The sequence below is a fragment of the Micropterus dolomieu genome, linkage group LG03 (assembly GCF_021292245.1).
Source record: "Micropterus dolomieu isolate WLL.071019.BEF.003 ecotype Adirondacks linkage group LG03, ASM2129224v1, whole genome shotgun sequence".
NCBI classification, from domain to species: domain Eukaryota; kingdom Metazoa; phylum Chordata; class Actinopteri; order Centrarchiformes; family Centrarchidae; genus Micropterus; species Micropterus dolomieu.
The window spans coordinates 21,075,420-21,100,823 of NC_060152.1; the positions used below are offsets into that span (position 1 = coordinate 21,075,420).

General features: G+C 39.7%; 1 long non-coding RNA gene across 2 annotated transcripts; it reads left to right on the forward strand.

Moving 5' to 3' along the window:
• The first annotated feature begins 233 nt into the window (after nucleotides 1–233).
• On the forward strand, nucleotides 234–25,073 carry LOC123967625. 2 transcript variants are annotated; one of them, XR_006824297.1, is made up of 4 exons: nucleotides 234–351; nucleotides 20,868–20,972; nucleotides 22,910–23,023; nucleotides 23,282–25,073. It is a non-coding gene; the product is annotated as an uncharacterized LOC123967625 (long non-coding RNA). The 2 variants fall into 2 exon arrangements; XR_006824296.1 differs by lacking the exons at nucleotides 234–351; nucleotides 20,868–20,972 and having other exon boundaries at nucleotides 21,660–23,023.
• Nucleotides 25,074–25,404: the final 331 nt, after the last annotated feature.

Sequence of the window (25,404 nt, forward strand, 5' to 3'; positions counted from 1 at the left end):
GTCTGCCTGTCAGTGTTCCGTCTGTTCCCCCAGTTATCTCTGTCTGCCTGCCTCTTTGTTCCCCATTGCTGTCTCTGCCTGCCTGCCTCTCTCTGTTTTCCCCTGCTCTCTCTCTGCCTGCCTGTGTCTCATTAGTCTCATGTCTGTCACCTGTGTTGCTCCTGCCCAGCTTGTTAGTCCCTGTATAGATATACCTGGTGTTTCTTTGTAGGGTTGTCTGCGCTGTCTTGTCATGCTCATCTTGCTTGTTCCCTGTCAGTTGTTTGGATTTTCACCTGGCTCTGGATTTTTGTTTCTGTTGGATTACCTTGTTGAACTGTTATTTTGGATTTCCTGAACTCAGTCACTCTTGTAAGTGTGCTCGCCTTTTGTTTATATAAAAATATCACTGAACTGTACCTGTCAGCCTGTGTCCTGCATTTGGGTCCACCAACCTGCTCACCACACAAACCTGTGACAATTTCTGAGGATCTATCGACAGAAATGCAACATAAGACCCGTAACTATGTTTTCAGAGGTGTGTAAAGAACTTACATAATAAACCATTATGTTTTTATTACCTTAAAATGAGACATTTATATCTACATAACCGCGGGCACCCCCCTTCATGGACGTGGCCATGTTGCATCGTCACGTTTCTACAGTAGCTGAAAACAGACAAACAACAATACAGAGCACATTTCATCACTAGTTCTTCTTGTTCTACGTGTGGTAGAATTCAGGCAGTGCAGACGCTCATCACTATGGTGAATACGTATGTTAGAAGAAGTAGTAATATAAGTTTTGCATCTGAGCAATATTTTCAATCATTAGTGTGTGGATGAGAATATAAACTGTAATGTTGCACTGTACCAATATGGTGTATGGTTAGCTCTGTCAGTAAGATGCAGGGCTCCTAACCCAAGGGTTGAGGGTTTGATCATACAAATATATTTTTTAAAAAAGTTCAACAAATGGATTCTGCAGCGAATGTTTCTCAGATCACGGCATGTGCTGCACTGCTTTTGGTTCAGTGTATGATCCGCATCCATCAACCTGCGAATGTTTTTGCAAGGAGGACATTTAGTGGAATCACATTGTCTGACGGCTCTTTCAGAGGTGTGTCAAGCAGGCTACAGAAACTCTTGGTGACACTCGATGGTCCATAATCACAGAGCGAATTAATGTGTTTCCCTTGTCAATGTTTGTATAAACTTTATTTAAAGGCAGGGTAGGCAAGTTTCTTCTGAAACGCTTTTTGTCATATGTGTTGAAACTGTCTTTATACCCCAATGCATATTAAAAAGTTAGGTGCTCTGAAAAAGAGTATAAAAATCGTCTGTCTGCTCAGGGCTGCAGTAAACACAGCCACTCGTTTCATTCGGACCGAATGCAATGATTGGCTGGCCGACTGTCACTCTCCTTTGCTGCCATGGCTACCGGCCGTGCTGCTACAGGAGCTGCCCTCGTGCGCGCACCCGGTCAGCTCGCTCAGACCTGACGAGCAAGGCGGTCAGACCGGAGCTAATATCTGCGTGGCTTTTTAATGATAGTGACTGACAACTGAGGAACACCAAGGGGCTGAACAGTTACACCGTAGTGGCTTTATTACTGCTGGACAGGTAATCTGGCTTTTATCATTTTGATGGTAATCTGTTACTTTCATCGCTAGCAAACGTAGCTACCTACTTAGCATACAGCTAACGGTTGCTACGAGTGCAGACGGTGCAGGCTGGTGTAGGAGCCAGAGTAGAGACGATGAATTATATCTAGCTGTAGGTGAGCTGGAAAACAGCAGCGCAAGCTGTGTTTTCCAATGCTAATAAGACAATGTAGGTGTAGACTGCGCCGGTTTAGTTATTCACCATCTAGGTTTATTATACTATGTTTACACCTTGTATCTAATCTGTCTGTGTAATTATCTTGTGTTTGCAGGCGTTGTTTGACCGTATGTTACTCTTTACAAAAGATGTAGCTGTGTGTTTGTAGTTATGAGAGACATTTCAACGTTAGTGTACATAAACAATGATGGCTAAAGGTCCCCAAGTATCTGTGTTTCTGGTATATAAGATATCTATATAATAGTTTGACATTGTTCGTAGCTAAACCTACTGTGTAAAAACCTTTTACTGTAACTGGTGTTATGCCATTACTTACTTTACAGAAGTTAAAAAAATCCTGTAAGTTTTATTTCCGCCTGAGGGCGCAGTAGAAATGGTCACCAGTCTTCCAACACCCTGTGCTTCTCACCAGTACACTGATCGGACCATGCTGGCTGGCCTGGATTACAGCCACCGTGTCCACAGACCAGCCAGGAGAAAAGCTGATGACACAGTTCAGTATGTTGCATTATGAGTACTCTTGTGCATTTAACTTTTACATTTATAAGTGATGAGTCAAAAAATATTAAACAGTATGAGGAATACAGATAGATGATTTATTGTTATTGATTGCATTTTATGTGGAAATAGTTTACTAATTACTCTATAAGCGAACAATGTCAGGTGTTAGAAACTTTTCACTAAGCTGATCCTCCTTTCTGTATTATCAGGTATCCAGGTGTATAACAAAAGTCCAGGAAGTGGAGCTTGTACTCATTGAAGGTGGAGAAGGACTACAGTTACATCGCAGACCTCCAGACCACCATCCTTCTCCTCCTCCAGTTGTCTACTACTGAGGAGATGCCTAGAAGCAGAACCAGGAGAACTGATCCCCGTCAACATGGGTTCAGTCAGGTGTCCCTGCCCCAACTGTGTTGCTAGATACAGCAAAATATAAAACAAAGTAATATGGTTGGTTATGAAATGTGGTAATCATGTCAGAGAGGTGACTGTGATATATTTAATCATCTCCACAGCAGCGATACAATGCTATGAGTAAAGTCTAAACTGTCTTCATAATCAGTTGATACATCTGGACACACCTTGTCTCTTCCTGTATATACTTATTTTTATTGATGTTTTAAAAATGACCTATTTGTGATATAGGTTGTAGTTTTAGTAGTGTGTGTGTATATAGTAACAAGTGTTATACCACATTTGGATGTCATTATTGGAGACATAAGACATAAATGTAGTTGTTTGATTGTTTATGCTGCAAGTATAAAGAAAAGGTATTTATCATTTTCAATGTTTTATTTAAAAAAGAATGAAAATATTATCTAAAACAGGGAAAAATATCTTTATTTTCTCTACCCTCCTGGGCATAAAAAGAAAACAATGTACGGGTATTCATTCACACAGTGGAGGGAATTATTTGTGTAGCAGTTGGTGACATTACATCTTACACCCTGCTAGGACTAAACCTCTGTATTGTCATGGTGGATCAGGATAACAGTTGAATATCTTCCTGAAACAGCAACTTAGTATCACAGCTCTAAGTGCTCCACATTGCCACACTACAAACTGTCTGTATGCTGCCTGACTGAACTGTCTGTTACTCTGTCCTGGGTCTGGAAGGTCAGCCTTGTGTGGAGCATGGAAACACTGTAGTCTGGATGTTGTCCAGTCCTCAGATTCTGGCCTGTAAAGGAATATATAGTTGTTAGAACCCCAAATTGGAAAGATTGGTGTAATAGGACAGAACATTCATCAACATGATCAGATATTTTTATTGAACAGGGGTTTGTTGTTCTCTAACAGGACTTCTGTGTCCACATTACACACCAGGTCAATGTACATGACACAGATGAGCCGGTGGCTGAAGCAGAGCTGTAGTTAGTTGTTGTAAACAATAATAAAAAAGTAATAACAATAGTGATGGATTACATTTATAAAGTACTTTATTTTTGACATTCAAAGGGCTTAGGGGGAAACACCAGAGAAACTTTGAGACAAGTACACTGTGAGACAATAGACTAATATTAAAACATATATGTATAGATATACCTGTTATATGCTGTTGTTGGAGCGTGAAGCTTGACGCAGGTCTTAGAAGATGTGCTCCTTGGCTTGCACCTCGTCCTCCCCATCCTGCCTCTTCTTCCTCAGACCCCTGCATCCCTCCCTCCTCTGCTTCACCTGTCTCGGTTTGTGCTTGGCTCTGGGGTGCAGTCCTCAGAGACAATGCTGTCACCATGCAAGCTCTAACATGCAAAACAACGTACATGTTCGTGTAGTGTAACTGATGGAAATGGGAAAATGTGTATCAGCCTGTTTTTAGCTTTGCCCAATGTTACCGCAGCCGTTAGCACAGCTACCTGATGCTAAAAGTTAGCTAGCCAGCTCGTTACTGAATCAAAGTCAGTCTTTTTAAACCTATCCAATAATAACATGCTAGGTTGATAGTGAGTACTGACAGCCGGGTTAGTTGTTTATTTTGAAAATGATAAAGTTAGACGTTTTCTTACCCCTGATGTGAGCCGCTGCTCTCTGCTTGTCCTCGTCCTCCTGCGGTGTCGGCAACGCGCGTTCACGTGTTTTGGGGTCGTGGCTTTGGAAGGAGCCCAGAAAGGAGGGGGTGGGAGTTTCTCTGTTGGATACTTTCAAAATCCAGCAGTTTCTGGCTGGTTTCTCAAACTTACCTACCCTGCCTTTAATGTGTGGTTTAAAATGGACTATGGTGCAGAAACAGTAACTCTTGACTTACATTTTCCATGGTGTCTGTCAGTGGCCAAGTCGCAATAACATAAGGTTTTACTGAATATTTAAGTAAATATAATTTCTTAATAAATATACCTAAAGAAACCTCATTTCTTGACGGGCTACTCTCTGCTTTCTCAGAAGAGACCCCTTTTGTGCCGTCAGCCACCATAGCTGTCCTACGCTCTTTGAAAGGTTAGGGGGCATTGGTAGACTGGACAGATGGTTGCAGTTCACAGCACTCACCTCTAGATGCCACTAAATCTTACACACTGAACCTTTAAAATCGATCTTTTCTGGTTTGTTGTATTTTTGTTAAAGCTCAGTAAAAACAGGTTTTAATGTTTGAACCCAAAAGCACGACTCTAAGACCAGGCTGTTAAAATAAAAACTTAAAGGTCACTCAAGTCCAAAAGGCAGGTAAACAGGCAAAACTCAGGCAGGCAGAGAAAATGGCTGGCACATAAAGACACCGTAGATGATCAGGCGGGGAATGATTGGAAGTGTAGAAGGAAGGAGAAAGTAAGAAGTAGAAGGAAGGAATGAAGCAAACAAATGTAATAAAGTTGGTGCGCTGGAGATATACTTGTGTCAAGGAAGTTCTTTTGTTGAGACCATTATGGACAATGAAGAATAATCCTCACCCCAGAAGTATGTAGGTTTAGATTCTGCATTTATGTTAACCTAAATGAACTGCAGCCAACACCAACCTCAGTGCATTGTTTGCCGATGGACCAGAGGACATCAGGCCCTGCTCCAACCACCCAGTCAAGGGATGCAGCAACAGAAGACAAGTTGAGCTTATTGCGGTTCTCCAGTACTGCTTGTTCCAAGAAAATCAATAATTGAGTCCAGTCAGGCAACTACGATAAGGGTAATAGGTCAAATTTGAAATATCTAATTAATGTTTACAATGGACTATTTGGGTCTAAAACAAGCAACAATGGGGTGTCGTTAACAGTGCGCTTGGTTTTCTGGCTGCTTGTGCTGCTTACCTTGTTGGACTATCTTCTAGCAATGTCGTCACCTTCCCCAAATCTGAGCAGTTAAGCTGGTGAGTAACACATTATCCCAACCATTTAACTGAAAATAAAGCCCAGGTTGTAAAAAGAAATTCTCAGTTATGTGCCCTTCCTGATTTCATTTGCTTATTCCGACCAATATATGTACATTTAGGAGGCCCAGGGGCTGACACAGGACTTCCCGTCAAACTAATTTGCAACCAATTATGCTTGTTTGCTTTTCTAATGAGACATACTTATACTCAGGCTAATTTTATGGTGTCCCTTTGCAGTGTGAAAACAGAACACTGCTAGATTGTACTGAAATGCACAGCCAGACAGATAGACAAATACATGCTTTTTACATGTTAAATTGCCAGCCAGCAAAGAGTGCGAGCTAAGTCCACTGATGGGTTCATTACCAGTAAAAGGGCGTTGAAAACTATATTTGTCTGAGCTGGAGTCTGACTGACTGGAAACAGCACAGAGGAAGCTGTTGAATCTTTCAGAAGAGAGAAATTGATAGGCGCACTGATGGAAAAGTGCCACAAAAACGAGGGAGAGAGAGAATGGGAAAGAAAAGAGTAATTTGAGGAAAATAAATACAAGTCACGTTCATCTGATCTATAGATCTCAACTCAAGGATGACAAATAAGGAAAAGGAGATCGGTGGAGACCAGGGAGGAATAAATATCAATGAATGTGTTCCTTTGGGCCTTCTCCACACCATACCATATTTGTTTAACAGAGGTTGTCAGGAGGAGAATTTTGTTAAGCTGCGCCCCAACCATCCATGGGAGGTTTAATTTTCAGCAAGGTCTCCCTCTCCAACCACAGCAGTGGTCTGCTGACGGTCATGCTGCGGCCAAACCCTCGGGCTGCTCGGCTTTCTTGGAAGCGTCATCGTGACCACATGAAAAGAAATAGGGAATACCATATTGTTCTGTTAAAATAAGAGGAAGACCTGTCTGCATGTGTGCAGGGCAGACAGGGGGGAAACATTTACACACACTCATACACACAAAACCTGACAAATGACCTCTTACGCTAGCAAAAAGAGGTGGGCTAGGAATCATCACCAGAACAGCTGCCTCCCAGGAATAGCATCTGCGTGTGCATGTGTGAAGTGACAGAGAAAGAAAGAAAGAGAACGGATGCATGTGATCTCGTCTCTCCATTGTAACTGCAGTTGTTGTCTGATTGCTGTTATTAACTTTAATTACTTTGAATGCTGTTGCCAATTTGTTTATGTGACGGCAGATATGAACTCCACCTGTTTTCAAGTGGTTTTCTTGGGAGGTAGAACAAGGAAGTGACTCCCACCAACTTTCATGGATAAGACCGGGGTCACAAACAAAAACTGGTCGACTGCTTCTACCTTATGATACTGTAAGTGTGATTCAACATCCAGGTCAAGAAGTGAGACCAATGGAAGAACTTCTCAACCCCAGCTTCTATTTTTGTTCTGTTCTTATATTGACAACACGCACCACATATTAGTCATTGCACCATCTTAAACTACTGATACTGACTTCCACACCTCATTTTCCATTGATTATCTTTAAGCTCAGTTTGAATCTTCCTTTTTTGTTGCGGCCCTACAATTCCAACCTATGCTACAATTTCCCCAACTGTTTTTTTTTTTTCTCCAAATAACTATTATTGATTACATTGCAATTATATGAGGTTCTGAAAGATTAGTGGCCCTGACATCAAAGATCCACTGTAGTAGGGGTGAGGAGGATAATCTCTTTAATCATTCAATGTGATACAGTATAAATGCCTGCCAGCACCATATATCCAATTCAGAAAAGGTACTACAAAGGTACAAAAATATTGTTAAATGATTATTGCTAAAGATGTCTGTGATAAAACTGCAGGCATCATCATAACAACTACAATTTATGAAATTATATTTAAAGCCTATTGGAAGTATTAGAAAATATCTGACTTTGGCGACTCCCATTGTTAGTATAAAAAAATCAGCAGCACCTGGCGTCTGTGTACGCCTATTCAACTCCTCTCCTCACCCCTATGGATCCGACTGTTGGACACTGAAATAAAGCGTTAAAAGCAACGTGAAGATATAAAAACATTTTAAAAATTCCACAAACAAACATTTTGGTTTCACTATTTTTGTCCATGTCGGAGTCACACATATCACACATATTTCTCTCAGCTCTCACTGGATGACGTTATATTTGATGATTCACATTCCTTTTGATTTCGGAAATGTTGGAGCAGGTTATGTGTGGCGAACGTGTCTTTAATTTTGTGTCAAACTAAGAGAAACTGTGCTGCAGTCTCTGAAAAAGTTACTGTACAAAATATTTCTTCATAACTTTGCCATTGATTGAAAAAGTCCTCTAAAATGCTCACAACATGTTTACTAAGTTGTATTTTGAACTCGGGGAGTGGTGTAATGAGACAGCTTTAATAGCTATAATGTATTATTTAGTCAATTCAAGTTTCAACATTGTTTATTTCCAGACTCCAGACAGGCTCAATTTATTTATTTATTTTAGCACACATGTTTCAGATCATTTGTCACATGCTCAATTCTAGAAATAATCTGAAACACATGTCTGAACCGAATGAAGGCACTGTATTTCAATAAATATTTCATCTCAATTTTAAACAAAGACAGAAATGAACCTGCCACACTGATAAACCAACACTGACAATGTTGAGTGTCAAAAGCTTATTTTCTTGTGAACCTTCATGTGAATCATTGTATAGGCCTTTTTACACATTTTGACTTGTCAGAGTAGGAAAAACATATGAATAATAAAATAAATGATGACTGAATTCTATTTAGCTGCATCATGTTGGCTGACTGTCACACTGTCATGGCTTACTGGGAAAGAGTAGCTATAGCACAAGTAGAACGAAAATATGACTACAGATTCTTTCAAGTGCAACATGGCAACAAAAACAAGAAAGCACATGAACTACTGTACATATTCATTCAGTAAAACCTCAGATGTTCTTCACTGAAACTAGACTAAACTGACATAATCGAATTTCTAAAATGTGACTACAACTAATAAATAATATTTTTTAATCTAATCTTTTTGTCAAAAGAGCTAAGGGCTAAAACTAAATCGAAAACAATTGCTTAAATGAGCACTGCTCCTCAGTAAGTTGCTCCTCCAAAAATTGTACTGTGAAATGGATTATGTGAAAATGAAAATTGTACAGTATATTTATAACTTTAGAGGTTCCGCTGTCACAAACATTTAGACCACAGGCACTTAATCTTGTCAATATTTTGTGTTTTTAATCAGATCAGATGTGTTCAAAAGCTGTGTATGTTTGGATTGTCACTATTTGTTAGCAAACGTCCTGCGTTCTCTGTTAGTTTTGAAAGTAAAAATGCATTTCCATATTCAGAACACATTGTGTTTTAATTTCAATTTCATAGAGAAAGCAAAGTAAAATTCCATCTGGTTGTTTTAACTCAAGTCCAAATAAGCTGTGAAATGCATATCACCTGTAAAAAAGGACATTTTGAGGAAGGTATAAAATAATTTCTCTGTCCAAATTCACACCAGTTCGTATCTTTCTTCAGGTTCAGATTAATATGAAGACCTTGAATTATAGACAGCTATTTGGGGTATTTCCCTTAATTTGCCTCTCTGTTCTGATTACATATCAACAGTGTGGCTAAGTGCTCAAGAGAAAAACTGAACATTCTTTCTCAACAAACACTTAATTCCGACACTTCATTTTATGAAATCTAAGGAAAATTTGAGGTTATTCAAAGCATTCCTATTGCGGTAAATCAGTGTAATGTTTACCATCTATCCTGTCATCTCCATGAACCGCACACACAATAGAAATTACGCTGGGAAATACATAGTATTATGTATAAATGTAATATGAGTCAGTTAAGAAATTCCTCTTCGCATTTGTCATCATTTTACTGTATGAGATGGATTTACCCTGAAACAATTTTCATTTTTTGTTTGTTGCCCAGAAGTGATAAACCGAACAGATGAAGAAACAAGGAAATGAGCTTCCATCAGGATTCATTATATTGAGACATCCTTTCAAAGAACATGTCTGTGCTATAAACAGTTAAAAATCTGATTTTTTTTTTGTTCCTGTGTTAATGCAGCCTTAGAGCAACGCAGTGACGCTCTGCCTCTAAAAACAGTTTAGCCATCACTGTCTGCTCGGAAACTATTTATTTTCACATTCAAAGGCAATAGGAAACATAAATGAATGTTCTCCAGTGGAATCACACAGTGGCTCGGTGCTGGGAAGGCAGTGTGGGCCAGCCGTGTGATGAATTGGTGTGTGGGCCAGTCAGTGCCTCTGCTGGTAATGCTGAGCAATGGGTGGTAGAGTGGCGGAGAGCACTTGCAGCATGTGTCAGAGGTGAATTAACAGTGAGGCCTGCTGTTGTAATGGTTGGCAGAGGTTCTCACAGTTAGAATCACTTTTATTAGATGCAATGCATCACACTAGAATTAGAAGGGAATAACCACAGTAAGTACCTATAAATTATTTTCTGGAAGAAAAGCAGTACGTTTGGCCTGCATGAAAAATGTCCAACTCGTAAATGATAATATATTGGAAACATCATCTTTATAGGGATGACACCCTGCTTTGTAAATGAGACAAAATCTTTGGTCAAGATACCATTGTATTCTATTTCGTTGACATCTTGTCCTTGTTGTGGTATGTTTTTGGCCACGCTAGCTGCATGGTTCTAGGGGATATCATGTCCGTTCGTCTAGACTGAAATATCTCAGCTATTGGATACATTGCCATGCCATCCAAGTATAGACATTTTTATAATTTATGCAATAACTGACATGTCATGTAACACCATCATTAAGTCAACATTTCACTTCAAGTAATTACTTTTGTTTGAAAAAATGGGGCATTCAGAATCTGAAGGGTAAATATATGAGCTAAATATATGAATATGAATTTTTGATGTCACATATTGTTAACAGATGTTATTGGTGATTTCATTTTCAAATTTGTAGTACTCACCTCAAGGGTGTAACATTGGGTTGAATAGTCGGGGGTCCTCCCTCAAAAGAAAAAGGATTTAAATACAATTATCTGCATTTCTACATGTATTTATCATATTCCCAGCTACTTAAAAAGCAACACAAAATGATTAAAATGGCCATCATGCGTAGTTTATTCATTCTGCCAGAAAAGAGCTGCTAGCATGGCTGTAGACTCTTATTCCGTGTCTCAATTCAGATACTTCGTTAGTACAATTCAGTAATTAAGTAAATTTTTTCTTTATAAAGCGCACAAAGGGATTTACAAAAAACATTAACAACAACCTGATAGAACAAGTTAATGAATAAGGGCGTCAATAAAATTTTAATTAAAAATGAAGGTACTTCTACTTGCATGTGGGTGCAATTGCAACCACACTGCAGCTTGCTCAGCCGCTATTTTCCACTGTGTTGCCAACATGGCAACCATCGAGGGTGATTGTCCAGCATTCCACACACAACTTTTCATCACCATCTAAGTACTCATAGTGCACAGCATTTTGCCACACTTGCCGGTGTGAATGCAGTTATACACTCAAAATAGCACGTTAAAGTTTGGAAGTATCGAGTGCCAATTGAGATTCAGCTTTAGTCTTGTTGCACTTTACTTCCCAGGAATCATTTTGACATATGTTGTGCTCCTCTCCTTCTCTTTTCATATTCTGTCTTTTCTAGTCTAGTCTCTTCCCATTTATTCTTTGATGTTTTTTCTCAAGAAAGACATACCTGACAGAAAATACTGTAGCAAGACAGGCATTTTTAAATAGATCAACATAGCTATAATAGTTATTCAAAGGAAAACAATAGCTGGCTGTTGCTGATGCAACCTTAAAGTAAATTGCCTTAGCCTTAATAAGAGTCAGTTCAGAGTGGGCCCATAAAGCACAGTGTGGGCACTAAGTTAGCTGGCATAATGGCTCGTAACATACAATAACAGTGGTAGAGTTAGCTTGTATAATAGGTGATTAAACAAGGGTTTGCTACTGTAAAAGCTGGCAGAGCTGTGTGGCCCAGATTATATAATGGCTGCCGTGTGTGTTATGCACTACTCCAAACCAATAAAACTACACCACAGAGCATTAGTTTGTACCCCAACAGAAGACTAACTTAAGTATTGTTTTCTATGGCAGGATTTGTCAAACTCACAGTCAATTCAAAAGCTGCTGAAGATTTCAAAAGGCTTTTTCTTACCCAAGATGTTCTGTTCTGTGAGTTTGATTAAACAGAGGTTGGGCTTTGCAAGATTAGAGTCATGGTGGACAGATGCAACAGATGTAGACAACAGTGTTTGGCGTAGCTAACAGGGTGGTGACTTTAACACTAAAAGATCTAATTTCAGTACAAGTTTAGAAAATGGATGTGGGAAAGCTAAATTTACAAGGGTGAAGTGTGTGTATGTTTAGCAAAGGTTAAATAGAGGGCTGGATGGAAAATTGGGATTAGGTAATGTTGAAAGTGTCTGGAAAGGCTGTATCGCTGAACTTTATCAAAAGTGACATGAGTACAAATGATGAAATGTTTTGATTTCCCTTATTTTCTCTAGCAATCTGTGCTTAACAAAGACACAGTAACGGTTTCTTTTCGTGTGTTGGAGGGGATAATGTTTTTTCCTTTTTTATATACTGTTTTTTTTTTATATGCATACATTTTAAAGGTATGTTACATAATGAGATTAGTTCAATTGAGCTTAATCTGGATGAGATCTGAGATCATGGAGTAGAGATCCACATTTTCTTGAAATATTATAACTTCTTAAGATATACTAATGAAGATATGAGTTCAAGTTCAAGTAGAGCTGCCACATAGAACACCCACTAATTTAATTGGGTAGTAGAAATTTCTCCAAAATTCATGCTCTTAAAATGATATCTGGCTGTTGTGAAATCTTTGCTGAATGAGTGTACGAAATGTTCCTGAGCAGTGCATGACCACCTGCTTTGACACAGTAGCTACAATATTCTTGCGGACACACCTACAACAGATCTTGACAACTACCAGGTCTGCCCACAGTGTGAGTCACTGCACTCCTTTTCACAGTATTGCAAAGTTTCTGGCACTTCAAATAGGTTTTTTTTGTCAAAACGGGGCATGCTGTCACACATCATCCCTCTACAGCTTACCTCTGGCCAACGTAAGCTTGACTAAAAGAACTTTTGCCTGAATCATAGGATAGAAATGAGGCAGCAAAACTTAGGATTCTCATTTAAAAAACATCTAGTGAGAATAGAACTGAGTTTTGCCATTTAATGTTACGTGTGTGAGCCTTATGCACAATCAATTTCTGAAAACGGGGAGTCTAAACACTGTCCTGTAGATGTGAGTCTTGAGAATTTAAATGGACTGTAGCTGTAATAAATGTAAGTGCTGTGAGATGTGACTAAAAACCTCAATTCCTGAAGACTTGACACTTGAAAAAAAAAAAAAGCATTTACATCTAAATCTTTGACCTGCTAAAATACCAAATCAATAAAAAGGTATATCAGATAGCCCTTGGCAAATTGTTCATATCATAGATGCTGAATTATTAGACATATTGAAGTGATGGTCCAGTTTATGTAAGAAATACAGCTCTGGTCAGCAGTGACATAGTCAAGCAATATTAGAAACTTGTGATTAAGCTTCTAAATTCACATCAAAGCAAAAACAACCACCTAAAAGGCGCTGAATTTATTTTATATACAGTACATTCAGCATATCACATACGTAGGTTTAGCACATGGTTTCAGTTCATTAGGTTTATTGGGACAGTTAACCAAACAATCTATCATCTAAGTAAAATCAGTATCAAAGAAAACATTTATGGAGCTTGTTTAACATGCATTCCCAGTCACAATTCACAAGGTGATGCAAAATTATGCGCTTTATATCACTGTCCCTTGAGTGGATGACACCAAATCTAAAATAGCAAAATGTTAGATACAGGATTATACACAGGTTTAACTAACAGTATAAACTCTGCTTTGGCATTGTGTACATTCCTCTATTCATGATTACTGGACAGTATGATTTCCCCTTGGGTACTCACACAATTACACATGCCTGCCTAACCATTGAATCAGCACCTAATGACCTCCTCATTAATGCCACTTGAGCCCCTGAGCTGTAATCTACATTAAAATTACAAATAAGACGAGTTGAGGGTCACACAACTTTTGCAACAGTTGCAACAGTCTACTTTCACTTAGGTGGGAGAGCTCTCACTTCTCTGTAGCCTGTGAGGAAGCATCAGTCAGCATGTGAAGTCTCCAGTAAGCTTTATTAACAAGACCGTGACAGCTGTGACAAACACACGAGTCACAAGTAAAATATTTAATGAAGTGAGAGTGGTAAATCTTCCTTCTGAAACCAAAATGAACATAGTAATACAGTTTAGAACAACTTAGTGTTAGGGTGTGGTTCTTTCATGGTGTGAAAGCACAAGCTAACCAAGTGGCATGATTCACTGGCACAAACTCGTTGATGTGAAAGTGTCCTATTCTATTCAGTCTATGAACCAAACCGGGAAGGATGTCCTTGGTGTATGACTGGACTGAGATGCCACATATTTAATGTGTGAATCATTGGTTTCTCTGTGGCTGAGCATTTTCACTCTGTGATGTTAACCAATCCCTGTTCCTGTTGTCTTTCCCAGATGTTATTCTAAGGAAATCAAGTTGGTATACAACTTCATTCAGCTTTTAGTTTTCTTCTCTTTTCGTCATTTAGGTGTACCAGAAAATAGTTTGACATTTTGAGAAATTTGGCTTCATTTTCAAAGTTACACAAGAGGATTGATACTAATGTCATGTTTGTGTGTTAAGTATGGAGCTGGAGACTGAGGGAGAAGGTTATCCTAGCTTAGTGTAAAGGCTGGAAGCCAGGGAGAAACAGCTGTCCTGGCTCTGTCGAAAAGGTTCAGAAACCCGCTTAACACCTGTAAGGCTCAATAATTGACACAATTTCATCTATTTAATCCACACACAAAAAGAAATGTAAAACAACTTGTAGTTTTAGGAGGAGTTAAAAGATGTGCATCTTTCAGCTGTCCAGAGAAAGCTGAATTTAACACTCTAAATTGCCCATAGTTGTTAAAGTATTTCTTGATTTATGAAGTGACAGACTGGGAACATGTCCAGGGTGTTTTCTGGGAAGTGGTGGCAAGAGTCAAAATGGAATCCATTACTAGTGACAGTGAAAGCTCGGATGTTTGGGTTAATCACGGACATTCACCTAGTATTGTTAATAAAGCTTACTGGAGAGTTCACATGCTGACTAATGCTTCCTCACGGGCTACAGAGAAGTGAGAGCTCTCCCACCTAAGTGAAAGTAGGCTGTTGCAACTCACTCTTTGGCTCTGCATTAGCTGCAAATGTTGTGTGACCCTCAACTAGTCTTATTTGAAATTTTAATGTAGATTACAGCTCAGATGCTTCAAACAGATGAAGGTAGTCTATGTAAATGTGGAAAGTCTGCAGTCTCAAAACACTAGTATGAAACTGGTTATGACCCAGACCTTGGGAAAAAAATCACATCAACATACGACTTTTGTCCAGTCTCCACAACGTGGATGTGAGTGCTGTGTATTAATCAGCCAATCGGGTTTCACTTACTATCTTGGTATCATAAATCAACATACTTGAAATCTATGATTTCTCCCTGGCTGACATTCATGACCTTCTGGTCAGAGGCTTGTAGATTAGCTTTTCTGTTTATTGTTGGAGCAGCTAATATCAGTCCTGGCCATTCCCAGGTGAAAATAAGCCCCCATCCACACTACTGCGTTTTCAAATTAAAACCTTTTGCTACGTTTGCACCTCCCGTCCAGACTAAAACGGCAAGAAACGAAGACCTAAGACGGAGAAGTTTGGAAGCGCCGCCAACCCTGTTTTGCGTTTCGAAACTCCGGAGGCCGTTTTAGTGATGATGGGTAAAAACGGAGGACTTTAGAAACGGTGACGCAGACGCTTGGCTCTCTGATTGGATCTTATAAATCATGCAAAGCAGAAACACGATGCTACTGACTGAATTTTTGAGTTGGTATTTTTATTAAAATATTCTGTACCGTGCAAATAATACTTATCTGCCTACACTTGTAGGCTACTGCATGTCGCTGAATACTTTGCAATGGCTCCCAGTCTGTTTTCCGCCACCACAGTAACGTGTTACATTCAGTGACAGTCCCAGCTCGTTATTGGTGCATGCAAAAAAAATAAGATGTAAGTAAGATGCCACCACAGAACTCTCAGCTTGTTTACTTCCACCTACATTTGACATTGTGGATCCCTCTTGTTCTGAGACATCGTTGCAACTCAAGCCTAGTTCACACTACACGATTGTTAGCCCGATTTGCCGACATGCCAAATATCTGGAAGAGTCGGCCAACTTGACATCCACATCCAGCCAATGAGAGCAGGCAGCTACTTTTTCACTGCAAAACACTTTTTACTCACCTCCAGCTCTCTCTGTAGCTCAAACGATCCCTGCTACCCGCGTGTGCTAATCCATTCTTTCACCCATATTTTTTGTCTTTATAACTGGTATCTTTATAATAACAAACAGCTGTTTCGTGTGTGGTGTTGCATCATTTCCCTTTTCACATTTCATGTGTGTTTTCACAGCTGCTGTCAGCTTGTGTAGTGTGTTACTCTCTGTCACTGATCAGTCATGTAGTGTGAACGCTACAACGACTTCAAGACTCTCGTCACAAGCCGGCAAGTTGTGTAGTGTGAACAGCACGGCCATCGGCCGACGCTGAAATTCGTGTAGTCTACATGAGCCTTCAGTGAGTCCTTTGTCTAAAATAACAATTGTTCCCATTTTTTGATAAGCTTCAGGCAGGCAGAAATCCAGTGAAGGGGCATTCCCTGCTTTTTTGCAACCTGCCACACTACAAAGAGCTTTGCTCAGCCAAGCCTCGACCATCAGCCAGCTGCATTGGGCTTCAGAAGGCAACATCAGAGAGCAGAGTGTGGTTGCTAGTGGCTAACCAGTAACCATATTATGAGCTGAGCTCCTAAGTCTCTCTCTAAACCTTCTAGAGGTTCAAAGCAGCGGTGAGGTTTGGGGAGAAGGCCACTCTGTCATGCAGCCATTCAGATGGCTGAGTATTGTGGTCCAGCGTGAGTGGATTGGCCAAATCAGGTCCATAGTTTATCAATGAACATCTGGAAACCGGGTCTGCATGTGGATGTAGGTTCAAATGTTCAATGATGGTCTTACACCATCTATCAATCCTTGTGTTCTGTGGCAGGATAGAGTGAAAATGAAACAATGAAAAAACTGCCTTTGATCTCAATTTCTGAGATTCCTACGAGTCCACAAGTTGGAATGAGGTTGTAAAAAGAAGTGTAAGAAATGAGCAATTGTGTGTGAGGTTGTCAGGAATATCACTTCACACCTATGATCCAAACAACCTTTTTAACAGATGTTTTGCTAGACAGCTCTAGAGAAAACATAGAATAACGATAAAGGCGTTTAGTGTGTGTGGTGAAAGTTGGACCAAGAGCACACAGTATTGCCCTTAAACAAAAAGAACAACCCTTCTTTTACTGTGGGGACATTACCAGTAAATACTGAGCGATATTGGTATGTTTGTGTGTGTGTGTGTGTGTGTGTGTGTGTGTGTGTGTGTGTGTGTGTCGTTCAAGGTCAAGCCTGTCTTTCCTGTCCTTAAAGATCAGAAAATCCTTGAAATTTAAAGAAAAATTTAAAAGCCCTTCAAGGTTGGCCAGAACTCCTCCCTGAGTCTTTCATGTCATTTTCCTTCTGACCACTGCTGCCCTTTCGTCATTTTCAACTCTCTCTCCCAGGCCCAGACAGTAATAATCATATAATCATCTTGTTAGAGTTCTTATTGTTAATACAGTTTCTGGTAAATGGAGGACACACATCCTGGAACATGCGATGCCACTGGCTGTACATGCATGTCTGTACATACTGTAAGTTCCTATGTTTATGTCATGCGAGCGCCATGTGTGTTTTTGGGGGGTTTTCTGCAAATGTCATGAACTCTGTGTGTTTCTGTGCATGTATGTAGGCGTCTGTGACTGTGTCTATCTGCACAGTGAGTTCGTGCATCTGCTCTGCAGTAGTTCAATGTCCCTCCTAAAAATGTGGTTTAGATGTCCCTGATTCCTGCCACTGGGTAATTTCTTTCCAAGTTTCTGTTTTAGTAATTAACTTTATTCCTCAGAGGCAGTGTAATATGGTTAAAATAGCTAGAAGACAGAAATATTTTCTTAATTTACCCCGGCCTCTGTGTGGATTCTCGGAAGTTAAGATGGTTGATGTGGCTTGGTGATCCGTCATGGTTGTTATTTGTCATGGTCATGTTCATTTTAAAATGCCATACTAGTAAGTAGACCTGACTAGCTGTGTAACAAATTGGGCACATTAAGCATGCGCCACATTATTGCTACCACATTCTTACCACTAAATATTTTGAACTGTTTCCCCGAGAAGGTAGAGATGGTAAGCCTCAATTTACTTGTGTATGCTGATGATGTACGCTAGGTAGACTCCTGTTAATTTCAAGCTGCTGCATGGGAACTACCTGTTTAAGAGACAGATCCAGATTTTAAGTGGATGAGAGGAAGAAAGCAGAAAGCGAGCGGGAAATCACATTCCAGCAGCCTCCGTGTGTGACACACCCCTCTCACCCTGCACCCTGCCTGAGCAGCTGGCCAGCTCGCTTGCGAAAGAGGCACTGCCGAAACCCCCTTGTTTTTCTGGCTTTCCCCTTCTTTTTAGTGGGGCATATTAAAACTGTCTATGGCCTTTCTGTGGTCACACAATGTTCCAATTTCCTCCTCTCCTTTCCTCTCCTCTCCTCTCCTCTCCTCTCCTCACTGTCTTTATTCTACCATCACATCAAGGAGCCCGGCAAATTAGACGTCTGTAGTCAAAGCTCTAATCAGACTACTGGTCCCGTTGCATTGGGTCAGTTGGAAGAGCAGCATAGTTGTTTTTCTCGAGACAGTTATGGGAAATTTGGATTATAAGTTACTGAGACTGGCCTTGATGTAAGGACAGAGCTATAAAATCATATAAAGATGTGTGTACTGGTCATTTTGATAGTGGCTTTTGTCTCAGTCAAGTGCTGAAAACCGCTTTGAAAATGTCATGAAATAAAGAACATTTTGGGGGGAAAAAACAGATATTTGAGAGCTTGATTTTCCATGATCATGATAATGATATGATGATGATGATACTGTATGATGAGGATAATGACCTTTTTCCTTCTTATTTCTGTGGTTTTTCTGTGAAACAAAATGGTTGGAAGAACAATAAAAGAGCCAATTACATTAGGCAAAATACAATTTATTCCTTTCACATTTATTAGCATTTATGTTTTATTTATAATCATTATGTTATGTTTAAGGCTGGATGTTCTTGCTGCAACTACTGTCTTCCTTCCAACTTCCCAACACTAGTGTAGCAGCATTTTTAAGGGCCAAGAATAAACTCTTAGTAAGTTGTCTACTAATACAAATCAACATTTCCTAAGGCGTAGTCAAGAAAAGACTGGATTTCAGTGTTAATTTAGAATTAAAAATAAAAGCAATAGCTTTTTTAGTCCTTTACTGATGGATGATTTACACCTTCATACTCTAGTTTATGAATTAGGCCTTTTTATATAGCACTAAACTTTCCCCTACATAGTTTTTGCAAAGTGCAAAAGCCTACCACACCCAAGAATAAATCAAATTCAACCAAAAATACAAAAACATACAACATGACAATTACCCAAAGCAATCCCATGCCTCAGTGATTTAGATGGTGTGAAAACAGACCCATAATATTATATGAAGCTTTGCATGTTAGACAAGAAAAACAGATTTATTGAAGTTGCAAATTTCTTTAAGCATATGAAATGTGACAGATTCAGCAGGCCAACTGTTTATATTTTTCTCACAGTGTTTCAGCATATACTGTGTGTGTGCGTCTCTCTGTGTGTTTGGCTGTGACAGGGGAGTTTCCAGACTGCACAGACCCTGATGAATGGGTCACTGTGTGTCCGTGTGTGTGTGTGTGTGTGTGTGTGTGTGTGTGTGTAAGTCAGCGCATGTAGTCAGCTGTAACATTTGCACACTTGGTTTCTCATCAATGCAAAATATTCTCCCCCTCAACATACTGATCCTTTCTCTCATCATCACCGTCCAACAAACACACATACAACATGCTCTCTGTCTGTCACACCATTATCACACACTAATTTCATGTGTTGTGTGTGTGTGTGTGTGTGTGTGTGTGTGTGTGTGTTATTTCACCTGCCAGACATCTCCACTCATGTCATGCCTTGGATCATTTCTGACCCCAGAACATCATCGACCACTGGACCATTTGGTGACTCACATCCACCTACAAGTGGCAATCTGCTCAGACACCAGACACGCGACCATGACTAAACATCAACAGGCTTCCAAGCTACTGTGGCTACCCAGATTAACAAGCTAAGACTAGCAGAAAACTTTAAACCCCAGTCAAATATGATGTATTGGGGCTAAATATCACCAAAGTGAATTCTGCCCCGAGGCGATTATCCTTGTCTTAAATGAAGACCATGAATCAGTGCGAGGGTGGGTTTTTATCCTGCCACTAATGACCCAAACCAGGTTCATTTGTTACACTCCAGGGCTTTTTTTTGTTCCAGTAGTAAGTCCAGAGTTCATTAATCGACCTCAGTCCAACACATGAAAGTGGCTACTGAACCATATCCTTTATTTTTGCAGCTGTTTTGTTGCATTACTTTATTACCTGAACACTGGAAACAGTCAGAAGAATTTTTATCTTGCTGTATTCCTCTAGATGCTCATTCACACAGACAACAGAGACAATTTAGTGAAACAGAGCTGAAGTGAGCTAAATTACATATATGGGGCAGGGCTATACTTGGTTATGACGTGCCGTAGCACACCATGGAAGTTGACAGGTTAAACTCTGACAAAAATATAGAAATATTCACAAAAGCTGCTGAATTCGAGTTTGAGCTTTTCTTAGATGGATACTTTCTATCGTTGTTTTCCTGGGTTCATCTTTTGTGAGGACCTGTTTTTTGTCTTCCTTTTCACTGGAGCAAGGTTCTGTTTGTCCCCGAGCATCCCGTATGCATCTTGACTGACCTCTCTGGTCTGCTTTGATGACGTAATGTTTTCTTCCTAACGGTCCTTTTCTCCCAGAAAACCTCACTGTAGTGTTGCCAGCGCTCTGTCTGCTCCTCTCATCAGAACCAGTGAGACCAGAACACAGTCTCTCTCTGTCCTCCTGCTTTTACTTTGGTGCTCTGTTTATTTCTCTAACAGGACAGTGACAGATTTAGCCCATCAGACAAGAAGAGAAGGAGAGACTGACTGGCAGGAGAAACGAAAATAACTTCACATGTGCTACAGGAAGAAAGTGGAGAAATGGTAAAACGATGCAGAAAGAAAGAACGAATGGAAGAAAGTTATTCTAGCTCCTGTGGCTCTAATTTGTCCACTTCTAGAGAAGCTAAATGGTCTTTTGTGAATGCAAATTGGCTGAACAACAGCTATGAGTGTGTGTATTGTAAGAGCTATGGTGATGATGTCATTGGATCCCAGTCAGTCTAAACAAATGAAGATGAGAAATCTACTGGGCAATGGATGACAAAAAAAAGACAGCATATAAGATGAAGATATGTGAAATGTCAGAAGGCCAAAACACATATTGTCTCAATCAGCCTCTTACTATGAGTGAGGATATCCAACATGAACACAAAACCTTCCACCAGAGCAACAACTGTTTCGACTATTTCACATAAAATACCGCTGTATTTGTGTTTTTGTCGGTGCTCATCTAACTGGTTTGAAGTGAACAGGTTTTAGGCAAAAAAGATTACGTTACATACTTCCAATCACCTATCAGCGTTCATCCATCCATCCATTGTCAACTGCGTACAGGGGGCTGGAGCCAATCCCAGCTGACATCAGGCAAAAGGTGGGGTACACCCTGGACAGGTTGCCAGTCCATTGCACCTAAGGACAATTTAGGGTCACTGATTAATCTAGTCCACATGTCTTTGGACAGTGGGAGGAAGTTGGAGCACCTGGAGAGCAGACATGGGGAGAACATGCAAACTCCACACAGAAAGGCCGGGGAAACCAGGGTTTGAACCTGCAACCTTCTTGCTGTGAAGCAACAGTGCCAACCACTGTACCACCACGCCACCCCCCTAGCAGTGTTCAGCAACATTTAAATCAAAATGTGTTGACAGTAGGTGAGGCATTCACTTGCTTTAAAAATGTAATATAGGGTGAATGATTAATATATTTTTGCACAATTAGTAGTATAAACTACTGTAGAGAGGTTGGAAAAGTCATGTGAAAAGAAAACAGTTGTTAAATAAGGAGATGAAGATGAAGGATTGGCTCCAGCCCCCCGCGACCCTGTACGCAGGATAAGCGGTTGACGATGGATGGATGGATGGGTTTAATTAAAGGTAATGGAAAGCTCTGCTAATAAAGCAATAAAAAATTATTATAAATTGAGTATTTCAAATTTCTTGATGAAAAGTTTTATGAGTCAAATGGACTACAAGAAACACTCGAGCTCAGAAGAAATTAGCCTTTTGTGTTACTGTATCCAGCTCTCATTTTTTGACTTGAAGTATTCGTCTAAATTTCAACACATCCACAAGTTACTTATAGTGAACAAAGAGAAGTCCACAGTGAAACAGTCAAAATAATCTAATGTAATGTTAATTTAATCTCAACAAAGATCAATCACATGGAACATTTTCAAATACACAGACCCAAAATCTTGGCTCAGCTTTCCAAACTGGACTGAACTTACTTCAGGTGGTGAGAACTTTCAGTCCATCATGGGAAAAAGATTTATATCCAAAAAAAATCACATTGCCACATGTTGTGGTGAAAAGTAGCTCAAGATGTTTCTGCGTCAAAAAGCACACGCCTATGCGTAAAATATGACACATCCATTTGAGGACATGAAAATCTATTCCATTCTGAGACTGTAACATTTTTTATCCTCTGCAGCCATAAATAGTTTTTGTCAGAAAGAAACAGACTCAATAGTCAGAGTAAAACACATTTAAACAACAAATCTTGACAGTGCAAGCTGTTGACCAATGTGCTGTTTGTAATGATGATTTTATTACATACAGCAAGTATTCCAGGGGTATAAAATGGTCCAGGATCCTAATAGACAGCAGAGTAATCTCAAACCCAGAGCCGACATCTATATGACGGCTCCAATGTTCCATAACATCAATCATCCATCCTGATCTGCTTTTCTTTCCTGCCTTACCCCTCCCTTCCTGCTATTTGCCGTATCATATGTTCCACCATATGCCCTGGGGAGAGAGAATATACGCAGACTTTCATCTGTAAGTGACGTGCTGTCATCGTTGCTTGGGTGGAGGGAGACGAAGGAAGACGAAGGACTGAAAGATGGAGAGAGAGACAGTGAGCATTAAGTGGTATGTAGTCAGATGTCACCTCCTTTTAGGTGTGGTGGGAATCATGCAGAGGCTAAAATATGCACCGATATGCAAAGAAGAGATAGAAGGGTTGTGTTTTTGGGGAGGTTAATTTAAGTTGGAATTTATCTTAAAATGTACAATTGAAGCATTACTAGTTACATGTAATCAGTTTCTTTAATTGGTAACTTTGTACCAACAGAAAAGCAAGCTCAGCCTTTGTATGTATCTACTGTATGTGTCTCACTAAATATGCAGGATGGACAAGAGATGTCCAACAAGTCAAGTTATTACTGGTGGCTTTAGGTGCTGGAAAGAGCTGGCGTTTGCAGTGTTGCGGTCACACATTCTGACAACAGTGAAGGCAAAGATGAGCACAAGTTAATCCAGGAGGAGGAATCTGAAATCTGAGCCAGCAGGCTTATGGAAAGTCGACAGCAAAGAGCACAGATGAGAGGAGCACATCACAATAATTACCCGAGCCGTCTGCGATGACCTACCAAGCCCATCAGTTCTCTGGAGAAAAGTTGATTCACCATCATGACCCTGAGCCAGGGAAAGGAACTAAAGCATGACATCCTCGGCTGGAGCACTGATGAAGGGAGCTCATGGTGGCACCTTGGCCTGCAGAGACAGTCTGAAGTGCCATTTGCAATAGAAAGCCAAGAAATCCATTGTAGTGATCACATTAAGCCCATAATTTATTAAAAAGACAACTTTGCGAAACTCCCGCCCCAAACAGCGAACCGTAAATAGGCACAGCAGGCCTGTCAAGCTGTGGATTTGTCAACATACCAGAGCGGTGTGCATGAAGCTCGACTCTGCATTTTAAGAGGCTGGAGGGTGGTGTTCTTTTTTTAGCCTTTCCAAATCACAAAACACAGAGCAAAAGTGTAACAAATGGATCAAGCAATGTGTCTTTCTGTCTGTTGTTAGCATGTCTAGCTAACTAGCTTACTACCCATTCTAATAATCTAACATTGCTTCCAAGGCCAAGGAGCACATCAAAATAGCAGTCTGATCTTGCATTAGTTTACATACAGGCTAATATTACCTAAATATACCCATTGTTAAATCCAAGCTATTACCTGGTTATTACTGTGGTAATTACATCATATTACTTAATTATTACCTCTTTTTTATCCAACTATTACCATTTAATTACCTGGCTGTAATGTAATGTGCTACCAAAGCTTTTTGTCTACCTCCCTCCATTGTTTAAAGAAATATGGAAAACTTTGTGTCGTAAATCTGCCTCTGTTATCAGTGTTAACTGCATGTATAAGTGAGAACGGAAAGCTTGATATATGCAGCAACAGTAACAAAGGGTGGTGAGGCTTAGAGAACATTCAGTATGATCAAGACATTTTACCTATAGCACAGAAAAGTATTGAGGTTCAATGAAATAAATGAGCTAAACAAAGCACAGGTAAAATGCCACACTATGATCACACACACACACACACACACACACACCACACCATGAAATAATTTTGTGACAGCTGAAAAACTGGTAAAAGCCATATTCACTTGCTTGTCATGTGAAAAGGTTAGCTCAATTAAAAAGAACTTTCCAAGAAACAAGAAACACTTCAACTAAAAAGTAAACATTTATTCAGAGTAGGGTAAAGCTTCTTAGTTTGAGTTTGGCACTGAATCCAGGCCAGAATGGAAGACAAATTTATACGCACACACTTTCCATCGCACCATTTCAGTTTCAAACTACAGCTGGTGGTTGTGCCTGCTACACATAATCCTTAAGGGGTCAGGAATGTTTTTTTTTCTATCATGTGAATGTAAAAAAGCTTATATTTAAATTTTTGGTCATTATGCTCATTAAATTTCAGGAGACAACTATTATGAAAGATACAGCAGGTATTGAGAAACAGAGAAATAGAGAAGAGAGAAAAAAAAACATGATGAGTTAGTGGATGCTCATTATATGATGTCTGCAGATGGTCTCACCTTTTATTGATTTATGTAGTTTTGTATGATGCATTGGCAATATTGTTGTTATACATTCATGCCAATAAAGCTAATTTGAATTGAATTATTGATTCTGTTAAGTTCTTAAAGTACCTCCTCTCCCTCAAAGCATGCCATTATTTATTTATTATCTTCATTTTTTAAGTTATAGATGGTAGATCTCACAATTTTTTAAATATGCAATAGTATCATTTTGGAGCATAAGAAACACAATTCTTTTAAGATCTGATTAAGTCAACTAGAGTTTATTCATATGGATTCTTGTTTGACTGCATTTATGCATACTGAACACAAATATTTCTGAATTTGTGCTTTTGCAAAGCTGTGTGTGTGCATATTCTTATATGAGTGTTTGTGCATGAGGATGGACTTCTTCTCTGACACATGGGACAGCT